Genomic DNA, 19,517 nt, shown 5'->3' on the forward strand with positions numbered 1-19,517 from the left:
AAGCTGAATGGGTCAAAACACGCTGAGGCACTCTACAAGAAGGGACAGAGCCGCCTCTACTTCCTCAGGAGGCTAGGATCCTTCAACGTCTGTACAAAGATGTTGAAGATGTTCTATGAGTCGGTGGTGGCGGGCGCCTTCTTGTACGCCGTGGCCTGCTGGGGCAGCGGTCTGAGAGCGAGGGACGCAAACAGACTGGACAAGTTGGTAGAGAAGGCCAGTAACGTGGTGGGAGTGGAGCTAGACTCTCTGGCGGTGGTGTCAAAGAGGAGAAGTCTAGCAAAACTCCTAGCCATTATGGACAACACCTCCCACCCACTACACTCGGACCTTGCGGAGAGAATGAGCACTTTCAGTGGAAGGCTCAGACTCCCAAAATGCAACACGGAACAACACAGGAGGTCCTTCATACCGACAGCCATCAGACTGTATAATGCACATGTTCCTTGACTGCACTTAAATGTAGAATATATGTAGAATATACTTATATTATTCATATATTATATATATATATAATATATATATTATATTATTTATTATTATTATTGTCTATTGTGAGCGAACTGTGGTGCTGAATTTCCCCAGGGATCAATAAAGTACTGTTGTATACCGGGCAAAGGGAAGGAGGCGACACCAAGGCAGAACTGCGGTTTATCAGGTTTATTGAAAACCTTGATGAGTGTGTGGGGTGTGTATGCTACCACAAGTGAATGAGTGCGGACGATGTGTAGGATTAATAATGTAAGTTTTACCAGGGGTTGTTGTCGGTGCGTGTTGTGTGAATCGTTCCTCGAATCCAAGGGGCAAGGCGAAAGAGGCAGATGTCCCTGCAGCTCCAGCTGTCGAGGAAAAGCGGGTTCGAATCCGCGCCGGGACAAGTACTTTCTATTCTATTCTATTCTGTTCTATTCTGCTTGAATTTTTGACCACTCCTCTTGACAAAATTGGTGCAGTTCAGCTAAATTTGTTGGTTTTCTGACACGGACTTGTTTCTTCAGCGTTGTCCACACTCTGACATCACATGGACAAAGATAAGACCTTCTGGAGGTTCTGTGGTCAGATGAAAAAAAAATTTGCTTTTTGGCCACAATACCCAGCAAATGTTTGGAGGAGAAAAGGTGAGGCCTTTAATCCCAGGAACACCTTCCTACAGTCAAGCATGGTGGTGGTAGTATTATGCTCTGCGCCTGTTTTGCTGCCAATAGAACTGGTGCTTTACAGAGTGTAAATGGGACAATGAAAAAGAAGGATTACCTCCAAATTATTCAGGACAACCTAAAATCATCAGCCCGGAGGTTGGGTCTTGGGCGCAGTTGGGTGTTCCACAGTGTTGGGTGAGTTACTGAAAACCAGTAACTAGTTACAGTTACTAGTTACTTTATTTCAAAAGTAACTCAGTTACTAACTCAGTTACTTAAACCAAAAAGTAATGCGTTACTGTGAAAAGTAACTATTTAGTTACTTATATATATATATATATATATTTTTTTTTTAAGGCCCCATGTAATGCCCTTTTAGCTTTCATTTCAGTACATGGCGTAGTAGGTATAGCGGCCGTGCCAGAAACCTGAGGGTTGCAGGTTCGCTCCCCGCCTCCTACCGTCCAAAATCGCTGCCGTTGGGCAGGACACTTCACCCTTTCCCCCGGTGCAGCTCACACCGGGGAATGAATGATGAATGATAGGTGGTGGTCGGAGGGGCCGTAGGCGCAAACTGGCAGCCACACTTCCGTCAGTCTACCCCAGGGCAGCTGTGGCTACGAAAGTTGCTTACCACCGCCAGGTGTGAATGAATAATGGGTTCTCACTTCTCTGTGAAGCCCTTTGAGTGTCTAGAAAAGCGCTATATAAATCTAATCCATTATTATTATTATTATTACTGTTATTGCACTGGAGAATAATCTTGACATGACATGCATTTGCATCACTGAACTCTGCTAAGCCATGTGCTCTACATACAACACACAAAGACAAAGATATGTTTCAAAGGGCCGATTTCTTTGAGGCCAGAACAAATAGACAAAACTATTTTAAATAGCTGCAACATAACATACATAAGTAACCAACAGCATAATAACAACATAGCTGGAAACCAAGGAAGGCACACACTACATACACAAAGCCTAACCAGGTGTGTTTTTATCTCAGGGAATTCTTAAATAAAATCATGTCTGAAGCCCAGAACACTCTACACATTTCCCCAGTTTTAGTTTAGAGAAAAGGAAAGATTGGCCTGGCCCACTAGGATCCCTCTTTATGTTTGTGAACTTTATAGTCTATACATTTAGAGTGATGTGATAATCAAACACTCTAGAAGTCTAGAATGAAAGAGTATATAAGAGAATTGACAGAGTGTGTGTACCTCCAGTGTGCAGTGCCTCGTTAAAATCCAGCCGCTGTTGGAAGTGGAGGTGAAGTGTGTGTCTCTTTACTAGCTTCGGTTTCAGCAGATTTGAATTGCTAGGATAGGATCTTTGATCCAAGACACAACTTACATTCAACTAAAATGTTATTTTCTTTGTGGTCGACAAAAGAAAAGTATTGACAATATCTCCATTTTAAGAAACTCGGCTACGGGCTTCGGTGTGACGTCTTGTTAGTAGACACAGACACACCTCCTCCCACACACACACGCACACTCACACACACACACACACACATACACGCACACACACGTACACACAGACAGCGCGCGGCGAACCTCTTTCTTGTCGCCTCTTCCGCAACGCTGCAATAAAACACTCAGATCTTCTCAGTTTCTAGCCGATATTACATAAAAAATAACGTAAAATAACGCAGTAACGCATCATGTAGTAACGGTAACTGAGTTACTGAATATAAAAAATAACGCGTTAGATTACTATTTACCGCCGAAAGTAACGGCGTCCCAACACTGGTGTTCCAACAGGACAATGACCCCAAACACACGTCAAAAGTGGTAAAGGAATGGCTAAATCAGAATCAAAAGAGTTTTTATTGCCATTGTTTGAGAACGGGTTCATAAACTAGGAATTTTTCTTGGTGCAACCGTGCAACATAAAACACATATAACACAGAATAGAATAACATGAGCTGTAACTCAGCTATCAGATCTTGTTATTGTTCATGTGCCTGATGGCCGAGGGGAAAAAAACTGTTCAGGTGGCGGGAGGTGTGGGTCTGGATGGACCGTAGTCTCCTGCCTGAGGGGAGAGGGGAGAATAGTTTGTGTCCAGGGTGAGAAGAGTCAGCTGTGATCCGACCAACAAGCCTCCTGGTCCTGGAGGAGAACAGGTCCTGGAGGGATGGGAGCTTGCAGCCAATAACCTTCTCAACAGCACGTACGATGCGCTGCTAACGATGCTTATCCCGGACTGTGGCGCCGGGGAACCACACGGTGATGGAGGAGGTGAGGATGGACTCGATGATGGCTGAGTAGAACTGCACCAGCATCTCGGTCGGCACCTTCAGTTTCTTCAGCTGCCGCAGGAAGTACATCCTCTGCTGGGCCTTCTTGATGAGGGAGCTGATGGTCGGCTCCCACTTGAGGTCCTGGGTGATGGTGGTGCCCAAGAAACGGGTGTAGTCTAAATCAGGCTAGAATGAAGGTTTTAGAATGGCCTTCCCAAAGTCCTGACTTAAACGTGTGGACAATGCTGAAGAAACAAGTCCATGTCGGAAAACCAACACATTTAGCTGAACTGCACCAATTTTGTCAAGAGGAGTGGTCAAAAATTCAAGCAGAAGCTTGCCAGAAACTAGTGGCTGGCTACCAAAAGCGTCTTATTGCAGTGAAACTTGCCAAGGGACATGTAAGCAAATATTAACATTGCTGTATGTATACTTTTGACCCAGCAGATTTGCTCACATTTTCAGTAGACCCATAATAAATTCATAAAAGAATCACATTTCAGGAATGTTTTTTGTGACCAACAAGTATGTGCTCCTATCACTCAATCACAAAAAAAAAAGAGTTGTTGAAATGATTGGAAACTCAATACAGCCATGACATGTTTGTCACGGCTCAGGTGCGCATCAGTCCGCATTCATCTATGTGCTGTGCTGAGCGCAGCTCTGAGAGTGCGCGTCAGACCGGCGTCAGCGAGCAGCTGCAATCACTCGCCGGCAATCTACGCACCTGGCGCTAATGAGGTCCTGCCTTCAAGACCTTGCTCAACCGGCTATCTGTGGCCGGAACGTAACCTTCCGTTGATGTCCCGTAAGCGATCGTTGGCTCTATGCAACTTATCTCCTTGCTCTCCGTGTTTTGTTCCCCGTGTTTGATTTGTCCCCTGTCGTCTCCCTTGTGCCCGCAGTGTTTCCCTTCCGTTGCCTTGGATTCGAGCTGTGCGTCTCGCTTCCTTCCTTTTATATATATACACTACCATTCAAAAGTTTGGGGTCACATTGAAATGTCCTTATTTTTGAAGGAAAAGCATTGTACTTTTCAATGAAGATAACTTTAAACTAGTCTTAACTTTAAAGAAATACACTCTATACATTGCTAATGTGGTAAATGACTATTCTAGCTGCAAATGTCTGTTTTTGGTGCAATATCTACATAGGTGTATAGAGGCCCATTTCCAGCAACTATCACTCCAGTGTTCTAATGGTACAATGTGTTTGCTCATTGGCTCAGAAGGCTAATTGATGATTAGAAAACCCTTGTGCAATCATGTTCACACATCTGAAAACAGTTTAGCTTGTTACAGAAGCTACAAAACTGACCTCCCTTTGAGCAGATTGAGTTTCTGGAGCATCACATTTGTGGGGTCAATTAAACGCTCAAAATGGCCAGAAAAAGAGAACTTTCATCTGAAACTCGACAGTCTATTCTTGTTCTTAGAAATGAAGGCTATTCCACAAAATTGTTTGGGTGACCAAACTTTTGAACGGTAGTATATATATATATATATATATATATATATATATATATATATATATATATATATATATATATATATATATATATATATATATATATATATATATATATATATATATATATATATATATATATATATATATATATATATATATATATATATATATATATATATATATATATATATATATATATATATATATATATATATATATATATATATATATATATATATATATATATATATATATGTATACCTGATGATTGTTTAATTTCATTTAGACACGCCTTCAGGTGATTGTTTAATTTCATTAAGACACGCCTCCATGTGATTGTTTAATTTCATTTAGACACGCCTCCAGGTGATTGTTTAATTTCATTAAGACACGCCTCCATGTGATTGTTTAATTTAATTTAGACACGCCTCTAGGTGATTTTTAATTTCATTTAGACATGCCTCCAGGTGATTGTTTGATTTCATTAAGACACGCCTCCATGTGATTGTTTAATTTCATTAAGACACGACTGCAGCTGACTACAATCCGGTGTGTTGGTCATCTTTAGGGGCATGTAGACTTGGGTGTCATCATCATAACAGTGAAAGTTAACACGTATGATGTCACCTAGCGGCAGCTTGTAGATGCTAAAGAGTGCAGGGCCAAGAAGCGAACCCTGTGGAACTCCGCCCGTTACCTTAACACAGTCCGAGGTCACATTGTTATGGGAGACACACTGCATCCTGCCAGTAAGATAGGAGTTAAACCAAGACAAGGCTAAGTCTGACATACCAATACGTGATACGTGATTTGCCCTGAAACTGGACTGAAAGGGTTCCCAGAGATTGTTAGACGCTAAGTGTTCATTTAGCTGCCATGCAACAATTTTTTTTTAGGATTTTGGAGATAAAGGGAAGGTGGGACACCGACTGGTAGTATACCATGAGGTCAGGATCGAGGTTAGATCTTTTGAGCAGAGGATGAATAACCGCTTTTTTTAATGCTAGGGGAACAGTGCTAGGGGAAAGTGATACGTTTATAATTTTTAGCACTGATGGTCCTAATATTACAAACAGTTCCTTGATAAGTTTCCCAGGAAGTGGGTCACGTAAACATGTTGTTTGTTTTATCCCATTTACATGTCGCAGGAGTTCCTCTAATGTTATTTCATCAAAAAGAGAGAGACTATTTTGGAGGGCAATATCCGTCGTACATACATTCGTATCTGTGTTAATAGAATCCATTATCTTCATTTTAATTTTCATGTATTCATTTATTTCAGGCAATGACAGAAAAAGTACAAGGTAGGCAACATAAAGTCCATTGTTGGGTTAGCGATGCTACTGTACTGAACAAATATTTAGTATATTTTTATTGAGGCGGATGAGATTGGAGTAGTAATTAGTAGGAGTAGTAGTAATTATTTTATAAAGTAATGATCGGACATTACTTTAGTGTACGGGAGTATCATAACTTTGGAGGTGGTGACACCCCTGACGAGCACTAGATCTATCGTTTTTAACGTTGCGATGCGTGGGTTCATTTATTATTTGTGTAAGACCACAGCTATCAATTACAGTCTGGAGCGCCACGCACAGAGGGTCTGATGGGGTATTCATGTGGATATTAAAGTCCCCCATTATAATTATATTGTCGGCGTGCGTCACTAGATCAGCGACAAACTCTGAGAATTCACTGATAACGTCTGAATAGGGCCCAGGGGGGCGGTAGATAACAGCCAGGTAGAGAGGCAGCGGTGCGACAGACCTCATAGTAAGCTCCCCGACCCCTTTTAAGGGGAAGGGCAATATGTGCATTCGTATAGTTAGTAGGAGATGCCTCGTTAAGTGGGAAAAATCTGTCTGGCTTGAGCCAGGTTTCGCTGAGACCAATGATGTTAAGATTGTGGTCTCTAATGACCTCATTAATTAATAACGTTTTGTTAGGATTGTTGTCTCTAAATACCTCATTAACTAACAACGTTTTGGGAGACAATGATGTGATGTTTAAAAAGACCATATTAGAGGTAGTGGGCTGTTTTGAGGCACTACAGAAAAAACATGATGTGAGTTGTATATTATTCTACGAGAAATGCTATGTGTGCAGGGATTTTCCAGCCTGGCGCTGGCTAGTTCTAGCTTAACTGACTCCTCACGGGCTGCACACCTGTGTGTGAGGCATGTATATATAAACAATAAAGACATGAACAGTAGCTTTATTTCTGCACGTGTACTTTATTGCAAGCTGCAGTGTAGGTGACATGTGTGGACGGCGTGGCACAGTTGGGAGAGTGGCCGTCCCAGCAACCTGAGGGTTCCTGGTTCGATCCCTAGATTCTACCAACCTAGCATCCGTGGTGTACTTGAGCAAGTCACTGCACCCTTGCTCCTGATGGGTCGTGGTTAGCGCCTTGCATGGCAGCTCCCGCCATCAGTGTGTGAATGTGTGTGTGAATGGAGTGTATGAATGTGTGTGTGTGAATGGGGTGTGTAAATGTGTGTGTGAATAAGTGTATGAATGCGTGTGTAAATACTTGTGGGAATGTGTGTATGGCTGTATGCCTGGGTGTGTGTGCGTGCGTGTGTGTGTGTGTGTGTGTGTGTGTGTGTGTGTGTGTGTGTGTGTGTGTGTGTGTGTGTGTGTGTGTGTGTGTGTGTGTGTGTGTGTGTGTGTGTGTGTGTGTGTGTGTGTGTGTGTGTGTGTGCGTGGGTGTGTGAATGGGTGAATGAATGTGTGTGTGAATGGGGGTGTGAGTGTGGAAATAGTGTCAAAGCGCTTTGAGTACCTTGAAGGTAGAAAAGCGCTATACAAGTATAACCCATTCACCATTTTACATATAAGTCATGTTAGTTGTCATGTGATGTAGAACATGTGATATGTAACATGTGATGTGTGTCATGTGATGTATGTCATGTCACGTATGTCATGTTATGTGTCATGTGATATGTAACATGTGATGTGTGTCATGATGTGTGATGTGATATGTAACGTGATATGTAAGGATGTGACATCATGTGATATGTAACATGTAATATGTGTCATGTGATATGTAACATGTGATGTGAAACATGTGATATGTGACCTGTGATGTGATATGTAAGGATGTGACATTATGTGATATGTGACATGTGATATGTAACATGGGATATGTAACATGTGATGTGTAACATGTGATATGGAACCTGTGATGTGATATGTAACATGTGACATCATGTGATATGTAACACGTGATGTGTAACATGTGATATGTAACCTGTGATGTGATATGTAAGATGTGACGTCATGTGATATGTAACATGTGATATGTACCATGTGATGTGTAACATGTGATATGTAACATGTGATATGTAAGATGTGACGTCATGTGATATGTAACATGTGATGTGATATGTAACATGTGACATCATGTGATATGTAACATGTGATGTGATATGTAACATGTGACGTCATGTGATATGCAACATATGATATGTAACATGTGATGTCTAACATGTGATGTCTTTTCTTTTTTTTTGTCCTGTCCAGCTTCTCAGGCAAATCATATAGTTGATGTAGATGCCCATATCAGCTGTACAGATGTACTTTACAAAAGAGAAGTGTGGGATACTTCTCTTGTTGCCTTATTTGTATTTGACTTTATTAAATGTATTTATATTATTATTTGGTGCAGCCGGGCCATAGCAGGAGGGGATAGAAAGAGAGAAAAAAGGAAGACAGAGGGGGATAAGACAGAGAGACAAAAACAACAACAGCAAACACAACAACAACAACAACAACAACAACAATAGAACAACATCAGCAAATACAACATGTACAAATATGATGGTAAAAGTGATAGCAAAGAAGCAGTTAGTGAAATAAATAATAATACAGAAATGACAATGAGCATTATTACACTACAAATGGAACATTACAAATACCAATAGAAATAGTGCTATTTATAATGAACAATACCAATAATTTACCTTTATTATCAACAATACAGTTGTTCAAATGCAACAATACATATATGTAATGATAACTTGAAAATACAAACGAAAGCAGAAAAATGGAGGGGAAGAAAGAGAAGCAACCTATATTAACCTTGTAGATTGTTATAGTAACATTAGGTTAAGCTTTGTCAGTGTGCCATGTGTTACCCAGTTTACCCGAGGGCAACAACGTTCAATTATGTTTGATGAAACATGATTATGTGCATGAGTGTATGTATGTATATGTACTTGTATATGTACAGTATGTGTATATGTACGTTTGTACAGTGAATGTATATGTACAGTATGTGTATATGTATGTTTTGTACAGTGAATGTATGTGTACATGTATGTGTATATGTATGTTTGTACAGTGAATGTATGTGTACATGTATGTGTATATGTACTTTTGTACAGTGAATGTATGTGTATGTGTATGTTTGTACAGTCAAAGTATATGTACAGTATGTATATATGTATGTTTGTACAGTGAATGCATATGTACATGTATGTGTATATGTATGTTTGTACAGTGAATGTATATGTACATGTATGTGTATGTTTGTACAATTAATGTATATGTACAGTATGTGTATATGTATGTTTGTACAGTGAATGTATATGTACAGTATGTGTATATGTATGTTTGTACAGTGAATGTATATGTACAGCTATATGTATGTATGTATGTACAGTAAATGTATATGTACAGTATGTATATATCAGTGGCGTGCCGTCACTAGAGGCAGGGGAGGCACGGCCTCACCTGCCATCATGGAAAGAAAAAAAAAAGTAAAAAGAAAAAAATAATAATTAAATTGTTATGTGTATCTATCCAGTGATTATACTAGAGTTATTTTCCATTTAACTTCACCAGTTTTAGATTATTTTTATTTTTATTTTCACATTTGCCGTTCAAATACTGAGAAGAGACGGTGCGGTGATCAGCAGCCAGTTGAGGCACGTCACTGATTTGTGCCTCAACATGGATTGTGCGCAATGACTCGGCTAACTGCTGGCCTGCTGTGCAGTGAGACCGTATTGCTATATGAATTATATTATACATTTCCATAGTTTAGTTAGCTGAGGTATATAATGTACAGTGTATTTTGTCAACAACTGTATGTGTGTAACGTATTTTTAGTGCTGAGCATTCATAAAACTCTGCTGCGAAGACACACTGTGTGAGGCTCGTCTCATAACCCCGCCTCCTGGTGCCAAGCACCTCCGCCGCAGAATGCACCCCCGACGGGAGCGCCGCGGCCACACCAACCAAAGCCCACACCCAAACCCTCCACGTGCAAGACCGAATCCACCCAAAAAAAGTCACTTAACAAGAAGCCAAAAAGTGCAAAAACAACAATGCTCGCGCTGCAGGAGCCGCAAAAGACCGCAGGGACACAACATTAGGTACACCTGCACTGCAGGTTCATATGTTTGTAAATCTGACTGTGATGATGCAGTCGTGCCTCACCAGACATTAACCTCACCGCACGCCACTGGTATATATGTATGTATGTATGTATGTACAGTGAATGTATATGTACAGAATGTGTATATGTATGTTTGTACAGTGAATGTGCGTGTGGATGTACGAACTTTGAGTACGTAGGTATGTACTGTATTTGTGTATGTATGTGGGAGCTTAGGTACCTATATATGTATGTATGAATAACGGTGTGTATGTGAGTATATGTGTATTTGTATGTACAATATATTTGACTCCCAGTATGTGTGGGAGCCAGAGTACGGCCCCAGCCACCCAGAGAGCCCAACCCACAAACAGCAGGTGTGGCACCCAGGGAACCAGGGACCACCGGCCCCACGCAGCCAGGCCGGCCAGCGACAGGAACCCCAGAGCCCGGCCCACCGTGCCGCCCGGAAGAGCCAGCAGCAGGCCTCAGACAGACGTGCCCGGCAGAGGACAAGGCACGGGAGAAGCAGAGGACAGCCAGCCCTCAAGCCAGCGAGAGACCACACCCCACACGGGCAGAAAGGCGGGCCCAGAGACTCCCCGCAACCGGACGGGAAGACCGCACCCGCCCCACCAGCAACTGGGCCCCCACGAGCCCACCCCACTCCCCCAGAGAGCACGGTGCGGCCCGCCCCAGACCACCCCAACCAAGTTTGCCGCCGCAGGACCGCACAGCACGGGGCCACGGGAACCAACCACCCCACCTGCAGGGACCCCAACGATGAAGATGGAACAACCAGCAACCGCCATGTCGAATTCCCCCCCTGAGGGTGGGAAAAAAATATTATAATAATAAAATATATATAAAATAATAATAATAATAATAATTATTATTATTATTATTATTATTATTATTACTATTATTATATACAAAAAAAAGAATTAAAATAAGATCAAAGACTTGCTCCACTCCACTGACACATGCCTTCTCTATCTGACCGACCACATCAAACATGAGGTGGACGCGGGCAAATACTGCGGCATGGTCATGCTGGACCTTCAGAAGGCCTTTGACACCGTTAACCACGCTATACTGTTGGATAAGCTCAGAGCAATCGGATTTAACAAAACCTCATGGAGGTGGATGCAATCTTACTTGGAGGGGAGGGAGCAGGTGGTAGAGGTGAACGGCACCGTGTCCCCCCACCCCTCTCGGTGAGCTGTGGAGTCCCCCAAGGCAGTATATTGGGACCTTTACTGTTCCTAATATACATAAATGACATGTCATCGGCATGCGACTGTGAATTGTTTTTGTTTGCGGATGACTCTGCCTTGCTGGTATCCGACAAGGACAAGTCACAGGTGGAGAAAATCCTCAGTGCTGAGCTCTGTAGAGCTTGCACCTGGCTCGCTGACAACAAGCTATCCATACATTTGGGTAAAACGGAATCCATCCTGTTTGGGTCCCACACCAACCTTAAGAAAGTCAATGACTTCACTATAAAAGTGGGTGACATTGTTATCACCAGGAAAGATGAGGTCACCTACCTAGGTTCCATTCTAGAGGCTAACCTTTCCTGTGATAAAATGGCAACCAAGGTAATCAAAAAGGTTAACCAACGAACAAGATTTCTCTACAGAATCTCCTCTCTGGTCAACAAAAGCACCATGAGGATTCTGGCGGGAACTCTCGTTCAACCCTTTTTCGATTACGCATGCACCTCCTGGTACCCTAGCACCTCCAAAACGCTCAAATCTAAACTCCAAACATCTCAGAACAAGCTAGTCAGATTACTTCTAGACCTCCACCCCAGATCCCACCTCACTCCTACCGGGCTGGCTCAAGGTGGAGGACAGGGTTAAACAACTTGCACTGAGCCTAGTCTATAAAATCTACTACACCTCCCTGATACCGAAGTACATGTCAAACTACTTCCTTAACGTGAATGACCGCCATAACCACAACACCAGGGGGAGCTCCACTAACCACGTTAAACCCAGATTCCGAACTAACAAAGGTCTTAACGCATTCTCTTTCTATGCCACATCAATGTGGAATGCGCTCCCAACAGGTATAAAAGAAAGGGCATCTCTATCCTCCTTCAAAACCGCAATAAAAGTTCACCTCCAGGCAGCTACAACCCTTAACTAACACCCTCCCCGGATTGCTAATAATCAAATGCTAATAATCAAATGTGAGATCGGTAGGTTGGAGTTCAAATCCCAGCCGAGTCATACCAAAGACTATAAAAATGGGACCCGTTTCCTCCCCGCTTGGCACTCAGCATCAAGGGTTGGAGTTGGGGGTTAAATCACCAAAATGATTCCCGGGCGCGGCGCCGCTGCTGCCCACTGCTCCCCAAGGGGATGGGTCAAATGCAGAGGACAAATTTCACCACATCTAGTGTGTGTGTGACAATCATTGGTACTTTAATCTTTAATCTTAAACAATCAAATGCAGATACTTTTTCTTATGCCTTCTGATCTCTCTCTCTCTCGCTCTCTCTCTCTCTATATATATATGTCCACTACTTGCTGTCCATATCCTACCCCCCCTCCCCCCTCCACACCCCTGATTGTAAATAATGTAAATAATTCAATGTGATTATCTTGTGTGATGACTGTATTATGATGATAGTATATATGATAGTATATATCTGTATCATGAATCAATTTAAGTGGACCCCGACTTAAACAAGTTGAAAAACTTATTCGGGTGTTACCATTTAGTGGTCAATTGTACGGAATATGTACTTCACTGTGCAACCTACTAATAAAAGTCTCAATCAATCAATCAATGCTGACACACAAGGTCACTACCCCAGCAGCTGACCGACTTGCAGCACCTTGGAGTACCTTGCAGCAGCACCAAGCTACCACAATAGACGCGGGGACTAAACCCAGCAGCCCCAACCAAGACGGGCACACGGAAGAGATGGACGGTGGGACCCAGGAGCTCCAGACACGCAGCCCGGATGCAGTAACCTGAGGCGCCGACCCCCGCCTGACAAGCAGGCCCAGAGTGTACCCCCAGAAATATACATGTTGAGGCACAAGTGCCTCAACTGGCTGCTGATCACCGCACCGTCTCTTCTCAGTATTTAAACGGCAAATGTGAAAATTCAGCGATTTTGAATAAAAATAATCTAAAACTGGTGAAGTTAAATGGAAAATAACTTTATAGTAATCACTGAATACATATAACAATTTAATTATTTTTTTTTCTTTATACATTTTTTTTCTTTCCATGATGGCAGGTGAGGCCCAGCCAGATATGTAACATGTGATATGTAACGTGTGGTATGTAACATGTGATATGTAACATGTGGTATGTGTCATGTGATATGTGATTTGTGGTGGTGCAGCTTAGATGTTAGAGCAGCCATCAGGAGACTTCAAGGTTCCTGGTACCATTCCAGCTTCCACCATCCTCGTCACTTTGCTCCAGTTCCACTCACATTGCTGTATGAATGAATGAATGAATGTTTGGTGTATGAATGAATGAAGGTTTGGTGTATGAATTAATGAATGTTTGGTGTATGAATAAATGAATGTTTAGTGTATGAATTAATTAATGTTTGGTGTATGAATGAATGAAGGTTTGGTGTAGCAATGAATGAAGGTTTGGTGTATGAATGAATGAATTTTTGGTGTATGAATAAATGAATGGTTGGTGTATGAATAAATGAATGGTGTATGAATGAATGTCTGGTATATAAATAAATGAATGGTGTACAAATGAATGTTTGGTGTATGAATGAATGATTTTTTTGGTGCATGAATAAATGAATGGTGTACAAATTAATGTCTGGTGTATGAATAAATGAATGTCTGGTGTATGAATGAATGAATGTCTGGTGTATGAATGAATGTCTGGCGTATGAATGAATGAATGTTTGGTGTATGAATGAATTAATGTTTGTGTATGATTGAATGAATGTTTGGTGTATGAATGACTGTTTGTTGTATGAATGAATGTTTGTTGTATGAATGAATGAATGTTTGGCTTATGAATGAATTTTTGGCCTTTGAATGTCTGGTGTATGAATAAATGAATGTCTGGTGTATGAATGAATTAATGTCTGGTGTATGAATGAATGTCTGGCGTATGAATGAATGAATGTTTGGTGTATGAATGAATTAATGTTTGTGTATGATTGAATGAATGTTTGGTGTATGAATGACTGTTTGTTGTATGAATGAATGTTTGTTGTATGAATGAATGAATGTTTGGCTTATGAATGAATTTTTGGCCTATGAATGTTTGGTGTATGAATACATTAATGTTTGGTGTATGAATGAATGAATGAATGTATGGTGTATGAATGAATGAAGGTTTGGTGTATGAGTGAATTAATGTTTGGTGTATGTATGAATGAATGAATGTTTGGCGTATGAATAACTAATTGTTTGGTGTATGAATGAAAGAATGTCTGATGTATGAGTGAATGAATGTTTAGTGTATGAATGAATTAATGTTTGGTGTATGAATGAATGTTTGGTGTATGAATGCATGAATGTTTGATGTATGAATTAATGATTGGTGTATGAATACATGTTTGGTGTATGAATGAATGTTTGGTGTATGAAGGAATGCATGTTTGGTGTATGAATAAATGTTTGGTGTATGTATGAATAAATGAATGTTTGGTGTATGAATAAATGCATTTTTTGCTGTATGAATGAATGTCTGGTGTATGAATTAATGAATGTCTGGTGTATGAATGATTGAATGTCTGGTGTGTGAATTAATATTTGGTGTATGAATAAATGAATGTTTGGTGTATGAATGAATGTTTGCTGTATGAAAGAAAGTCTGGTGTATGAATGAATATCTGGTGTGTATGAATAGATGAATGTTCGGTGTATGAATAAATGAATATTTGGTGTATGAATGAATGAATGTTTGGTGTATGAATGAAAGAAGGTTTGGTGTATGAGTGAATGAATGTTTGGCGTATAAATTAATGTTTGGTCTATGAATGAATGAATGTTTGGTGTATGAATAAATTTATGTTTGGTGTATAAATTAATGTCTGGTGTATGAATAAATGAATGTTTGGTGTATGAATGAATAAATGTTTTTGTATGAATAAATGAATGTTTGGTGTATGAATCAATTTAGTCTGTCCTTTGCCTCTATTTGTTTGTGGTGTACAGCCCTTTGTTTTTCAACTGTGCTTGTTTTTAAAGGGCTTTACAAATAAAGTTGGTATGGTATTGTATAGGAATGAATGTTTGGTGTATGAATGAATGTTTGGTGTATGAATGAATGATCTGTGTAGGAATGTATGATCGGTGTAGGGATAAATGTATGTTTGGTGTATGAATAAATGAATGTTTGCTGTATGAATGAATATTTGGTGTATGAAATAATGTTTGGTGTATGAATAAATGAATGTTTGGTGTATGAATTAATGTTTGCTGTATGAATTAATGGTTGGTGTATGAATTAATGTTTGGTGTATGAATAAATTAATGTTTGGTGTATGAATAAATGAATGTTTTCTGTATGAATTAATGTGTAGTGTATGAATGAATGTCTGGTGTATGAATAAATTAATGTTCAGTGTATGAATAAATTAATTTTTGGTGTATGAATGAATGAATGTCTGGTGTATTATTGAAACAAGGTTTAGTGTATGAGTGAATGAATGTTTGGCGTATAAGTTAATGTTTGGTGAATGAATTAATGTTTGGTGTATGAATTAAGGTCTGGTGTATGAATAAATGAATGTTTGTTGTCTGAATGAATATTTGGTGTACGAATGAATGAATGTTCGGTGTAAAAATAAATGATTGGTGTACAAATTAATGTCTGGTGTATGAATAAATGAATGTTTGGTGTATGAATGAAAAAATGTTTGGTGTATGATTGAATTAATGTTTGGTGTATGAATAAGTGTTTGTTGTATGAATGAATGAATGCTTGGCTTATGAATGAATATTTGGTGTATGTGTGAATGAATGAATGTTTGGCGTATGAATAACTAATTGTTTGGTGTATGAATTAAAGAATGTCTGATGTATGAGTGAATGAATGTTTAGTGTATGAATGAATTAATGTTTGGTGTATGAATGAATGTTTGGTGTATGAATGCATGAATGTTTGATGTATGAATTAATGATTGGTGTATGAATACATGTTTGGTGTATGAATGAATGTTTGGTGTATGAAGGAATGCATGTTTGGTGTATGAATAAATGTTTGGTGTATGTATGAATAAATGAATGTTTGGTGTATGAATAAATGCATTTTTTGCTGTATGAATGAATGTCTGGTGTATGAATTAATGAATGTCTGGTGTATGAATGATTGAATGTCTGGTGTGTGAATTAATATTTGGTGTATGAATAAATGAATGTTTGGTGTATGAATGAATGTTTGCTGTATGAAAGAAAGTCTGGTGTATGAATGAATATCTGGTGTGTATGAATAGATGAATGTTCGGTGTATGAATAAATGAATATTTGGTGTATGAATGAATGAATGTTTGGTGTATGAATGAAAGAAGGTTTGGTGTATGAGTGAATGAATGTTTGGCGTATAAATTAATGTTTGGTCTATGAATGAATGAATGTTTGGTGTATGAATAAATTTATGTTTGGTGTATAAATTAATGTCTGGTGTATGAATAAATGAATGTTTGGTGTATGAATGAATAAATGTTTTTGTATGAATAAATGAATGTTTGGTGTATGAATCAATTTAGTCTGTCCTTTGCCTCTATTTCTTTGTGGTGTACAGCCCTTTGTTTTTCAACTGTGCTTGTTTTTAAAGGGCTTTACAAATAAAGTTGGTATGGTATTGTATAGGAATGAATGTTTGGTGTATGAATGAATGTTTGGTGTATGAATGAATGATCTGTGTAGGAATGTATGATCGGTGTAGGGATAAATGTATGTTTGGTGTATGAATAAATGAATGTTTGCTGTATGAATGAATATTTGGTGTATGAAATAATGTTTGGTGTATGAATAAATGAATGTTTGGTGTATGAATTAATGTTTGCTGTATGAATTAATGGTTGGTGTATGAATTAATGTTTGGTGTATGAATAAATTAATGTTTGGTGTATGAATAAATGAATGTTTTCTGTATGAATTAATGTGTAGTGTATGAATGAATGTCTGGTGTATGAATAAATTAATGTTCAGTGTATGAATAAATTAATTTTTGGTGTATGAATGAATGAATGTCTGGTGTATTATTGAAACAAGGTTTAGTGTATGAGTGAATGAATGTTTGGCGTATAAGTTAATGTTTGGTGAATGAATTAATGTTTGGTGTATGAATTAAGGTCTGGTGTATGAATAAATGAATGTTTGTTGTCTGAATGAATATTTGGTGTACGAATGAATGAATGTTCGGTGTAAAAATAAATGATTGGTGTACAAATTAATGTCTGGTGTATGAATAAATGAATGTTTGGTGTATGAATGAAAAAATGTTTGGTGTATGATTGAATTAATGTTTGGTGTATGAATAAGTGTTTGTTGTATGAATGAATGAAGGCTTGGCTTATGAATGAATATTTGGTGTATGTGTGAATGAATGAAAGTTTGGTGTATGAGTGAATGAAAGTTTGGAGTATGAATGAATGTTTGGTGTATGCATGAATGAATGTTTGGCGTATGAATGAATGAATGTTTGGCGTATGAATGAATGAATGTTTGGCGTAAAAATAAATGAATGGTGTACGAATTAATGTCTGGTGTATGAATATATGAATGTTTGATGTATGAATGAATTAATGTTTGGTGTATGATTTAATTAATGTTTGGTGTATGAATGAATGTTTGGTGTATGAATAAATGTTTGGTGTATGAATGAATTAATTTTTGGTGTATGAATCAATGAATGTTTGGTGTATGAATGAATGAATGTTTGGCATTTGAATGATTATTTGGTGTATGAATGAATTAATGTTTAGTGTATGAATGAATGAAGGTTTGGTTTGTGAATTAATGAATGTTTGGTGGAAGAGGCTGCAAGCACAAATTGGCAGGTTTCTTGTTGCGTCACCACTGCTGCTGGTACTGCAGAGACTGAAACATACAAAGATGTCATATGTCAAAGTGACAGTACTGATACTGCTGACAAGAAAATAATGGTGTAAACATGTTGTTCACATGAAAATATTACTGTAAACATGTTGACATGATAATATTGGTCCAAACATGATGTTGATATGATAATATTGGTGTAACATGTTGTTGACAAGATAATATTGGTGTAAACATGATGTTGACATGATAATATTGGTGTAAACATGTTGTTGACATGATAATATTAGTCTAAACATGATGTTGACATGATAATATTAGTGTAAACATGTTGTTGACATGATGATATTGGTGTAAACATGATGTTAACATAATATTGGTCCAAACATGATGTTGATATGATAATATTTGTGTAACATGTTGTTAACATGATAATATTGGTGTAAACATGATGTTGACATGATAATATTGGTGTAAACGTGTTATTGACATGATAATATTGGTGTAAACATGTTGTTGACATGAAAATATTACTGTAAACATGTTGACATGATAATATTGGTCTAAACATGATGTTGATATATGATAATATTGGTGTAACATGTTGTTGACATGATAATATTGGTGTAAACATGATGTTGACATGATAATATTGGTGTAAACATGTTGTTGACATGATAATATTAGTCTAAACATGATGTTGACATGATCATATTAGTGTAAACATGTTGTTGACATGATATTGGTGTAAACATGATGTTAACATAATATTGGTGTAAACATGTTGTTGACATGATAATGTTGGTGTAAACATGATGTTGACGTGATAATATTGGTGTAAACATGTTGTTGACATGATGATATTGCTGTAAACATGTTGACATGATAATATTGGTGTAAACATGTTCTTGACATGATAATATTGGTGTAAACATGTGGTTGACATGATAATATTAGTGCAAACATGATGTAGACATGATAATATTAGTGTAAACATGTTGTTGACATGATGATATTGGTGTAACATGTTGTTGACATGATAATGGTGTAAACATGATGTTGACATGATAATATCAGTGTAAACATGATGTTGACATAATAATATTGGTGTAAACATGATGTTGACATGATAATGTTGGTGTAAACATGATGTTGACATGATAATATTTGTGTAAACATGATGTTAACGTAATATTGGTGTAAACATGTTGTTGACATGATAATGTTGGTGTAAACATTAAGTGTTGACATGATAATATTGGTGTA

This window comes from Entelurus aequoreus, linkage group LG06, assembly GCF_033978785.1.
Source record: "Entelurus aequoreus isolate RoL-2023_Sb linkage group LG06, RoL_Eaeq_v1.1, whole genome shotgun sequence".
Lineage (NCBI taxonomy): Eukaryota > Metazoa > Chordata > Actinopteri > Syngnathiformes > Syngnathidae > Entelurus > Entelurus aequoreus.